Source organism: Alligator sinensis, unplaced genomic scaffold, assembly GCF_000455745.1.
Source record: "Alligator sinensis unplaced genomic scaffold, ASM45574v1 scaffold556_1, whole genome shotgun sequence".
Classification (NCBI taxonomy): Eukaryota; Metazoa; Chordata; order Crocodylia; family Alligatoridae; genus Alligator; species Alligator sinensis.
Genome location: NW_005843408.1, coordinates 56,910 through 60,855, shown reverse-complemented (window position 1 = coordinate 60,855; position 3,946 = coordinate 56,910).

Sequence of the window (3,946 nt, the reverse complement as noted above, 5' to 3'; positions counted from 1 at the left end):
GCTGAAACTGCTAAACAGCACTGTGCAAACATATTATCTCTAATTCAGCTTCTTCCCTCTGACACAGAAACCAGCAGAAAAATGGATATATCATGTAAACCACAGGATACAGAGTCATCTTCTAGTCACCGATTGGTTAGGATGCCATCATAAGAGCTGAGCGACTGTGTCACTAGTACTGCTACTCCTGTCCTCCCTCTGACCCCAAGCTCTTACCTATGCTCCAATTCCAAATGTCTTCCATCCACAAAAATCAGCAGTTCTGTTTGGGATATTAGGCCAAACAGTGACTTTCAGGTTAAGCATCAGATTTGTCTTTCTCTAGAGAGAAAAGCCATTATGACTGTCTCCAGCCAACACCCATCATTTTCTTAAGCACAATATTTGGAAGGAAAATTAAAAACATACTTCGCAGTAAAATGCTGGTTTAGCAAGAACGAATTTACTAATGTCTAGGCATTCAGTAAAGTACTTTGAAAACTGCACTGTTGTGCGTTCTCCGCCCACCCTTCTGCATCTATTAGTCCTCATCTCCTGTCCTCTAGCTAGTGCTTTCAACCTTCCAAATAGTTGTCCTCTGCCTTGTCAAGCTACATAATCTTGTAGTCATTCTTGCCTCTTTCTAGTTAACCCCCCCCCGCCCTTTACAACTTTTCTACATGTAAACTATAATGAAATCTCATGTAAACCATAATGAAATCTTCAAAGATCCATACAATATGTGTTTTTAACTTGATATAAAACTTACACTACCAAGGAAGTAACACTACAGTCAAAAAACAGAACAATTCTCTTCTTTGTGGCTTTTTCAGAGTGGTTTCTTATGTTGTACATTCCTTGTTTTCATTTATCAAGTCTTATGTCAAAACCAAGAGACTGAGAATGCTTTATTACAATTACCCAGAAAGTGTTACTAACCCACATGCTTCTATAGATAACCAGGGAATTTAAGCTTCTAACCTTCATTAGTATTAATAAGAGGTACACATACAAACCTCAGATGAATGAGAGGAGACCCTAACATTTTATTTAACTTTGAATTATAAGGGTACTTTCAAGGCATCTTAATTTCATACCAAAGCACCAATGAACATCCTTTATTTCCTAACATAATATCCTATTTTTAAAATAGTTCTAGGAATGGCCTTCACTGCACTTGTGTCCACAAAGACTATAATCCAAGGAGAAAACCTCTTTCAGCAATGTGCCATTTGTCATTTTAAGACAGTGACAAACACAAGAAGTCCAAAGTTTTCAAAGTCTGAAAGCAGAAAATATTCCTTGCAAGCAAAGCATTACTAATCCTTTGGAACAAAAAATAAAATCTTCCTGGTAGTGTGCTGTGAATCTTCCTATTTCCCATTCTAAGATTTAAAAAATGAACAAATTACATTGCTCTTAAATGCCATAAGAACATGCACCTACAAAGAAAAGCACACCCTTGATAAGCATACCAAAAAAAAGCTGACAGGAATTTACTCTGCTTTGAATCAATATGCTTAACATAAATCCTAATCTGACTCTTTGAGAGTTCAATGTGTGATTCAAGGGTAAAGTTTAATTTTCAAGCCTGCCCCACAGAACATCTGAATTTTGCAGATGTACATTCTGGTGGGGGCCAGGGAGGATTAGTATGTAGTTGGTGATGTGATGAAATATCAATTTATAATAATTTTTATTATTCTGGTAAAATGCAAGAGACATGACATGGATTGTCCTTTTAGGCATCCTTAACCCAATCCTATGAAAAAGAGGTTCCCCTCCTTGGATGTTATTATGTTCAAGGACTGTTTAACCTTTTTAATTTTTTTTAAGACTTAAAAAAGTTTTAACAGCTAAAAATATGGGCTTGGGAATCAGGGCTGAATCAAACAATGAAGTTATTTCAGAACACAAGAGAAAGGAGAAACCTTGTGCTCTGTCTGCATATTCACATGCAAAGTAACTACTCCCTTCCATGACATTCAATTGACATCATGCACTATCTGCCTCGCCACTTTTTGCACATGCAGTAAAAACAAACAGCTGAGAAAATAAAACAAAAGGACATTTTGATAATAATTTTGTTACTTACAGCATTTGATAAAATGGTAATGAGACATTCTTTCATCTCAGACTGTAGTCTGGCTACAGGTTTCAGCATTCTCTTCTGCTATAACTGTCGTGCCCAGAAAATGCATTATTTAGAGCCCATCCTCAGGTATCCAGTTTACCTCAGAATACATTATTTAATGTAGTTTCTCTTCCAAGATCTTGCAGAGGCTTCCAAGTTATTCTTACATGACTGCTGGAGTTATGATAAACCTCTGTGTCTTGAACCATGACCATTGCACGTGCTATTGTAGTACAATTGATTGACACTGCTCCTAATCCCACATTCCCAGGAATAGTAAGATTTAATTGGTGTGCACTTGCAGCCACATTCTTCCAGCACTGAGGTGTGCTGCTGCACTGCGGCTCTCACAGTCCTGCCAGTTAATGGCTTTTCAATAGCTTTCAAATGGCAGCAAACTAAGCTTGATGAGTGGGCTCATTTGAAACAGCAGAACAAGAGACCTTAAATCTTTTTTGTGCGTTTTGTCTGAGAGCCAAATGTGACCGGATTCTTAGCTAGTGTTAAAATTGGATTATTTTTAGTTGCCACCAGTTGCTGTGTGAATAGGAAATTGATATAGGTTGCCAAAAATAACCATCTTTTAGCATCACAGATCGTTTTCTCAGTTTGTTGTAAGGTGAAAATTAGGCTATAGCTCACAGCCATCTTCAGCCTCTCCCGACTTCTGCATGTGCTCATTTTTAAAAGCTAAGAAAATATTTGTGTGGGTTCTTTAAACTGCTCTTATTTTGGCATTTCTTTGTAGTGAATTGCATCACTTCTTGTGGGTAGAATATTTATGACAGAGGATAGGAACTGCTAGGTTTGCACAGTTTATATAATGAATGCATAGCAAACATATTTTATAATGCTATGATAAGTAAAATTCTATTTATATGAAAAAATCTGTGATTAAGAGCACGTAACTAGAAATAAACTGCAGTAATTGCAAGTTAATGTATGTATAATTATATAATTGGTTATCTGCCCCTCTGAATAACAGGTTGATGTATATTGATGCATTACCCTTCATGTTCCAGATTGTTTAAGGGCATACAAAAGGCAGACCTGCATTGTATTTTAAACACACAGACTCCACCATTTGAGAAACACAGCTTTAGGAAGACTTCTGCAAGCACCCCACAACAGACATCTGGCTAGTACTTCTTAGAGAATAGAATAGCATCACAACATATATAAAATGTCTAATACTTGAATAGCAATTTAAGAAAGGCATGTTAAAGAGAATTCACTTTTGCTTCCTGTGTGTGAGATACACAATAATTATTATTTCACTGAGTAAGCCACTCTTATGTAGTGAATCTGACCGGCTAGTCACAAAAAAAAAAAATGCTATTTTTCTGAACGATTGTTACCTGCTCTGCAAAAAAAAAAAAAATGCTTGTGCATAGACCCTTTTAAACCAGCAAGAAATGTAGGGAGCGGGGTCTACTTCATCAGTGATGATTACTAATTCAGATTTTATTAACTGTTCTGTAAAGTTCCCACAGGAATGGAATGGCATACATACATAGACATCCAGTGATCAATTAGCAGTCTCCTTAGGTGAAATCTCTAGGCTCCTAATGGCCAGGTATTTCACATCTGCTTTTAGGTGTGATTAATGTAATGATTACTTTCAATGAGCTATACCGTTATTTCTATTCTTCCAAAAATTAGTGATTCTTCCCAAAGTAAAGAAAAAATAGTACAGGAATCGCTAAAGGAAATGAATCACACCAGAACAATGCAATACTGAAATCAGCATACAATCTTGCCTTTAAAAACTCAACAGACCAAAACAATGAAATTCATCCATTTTTTCTCACACATCTATTCAATACCTGGACA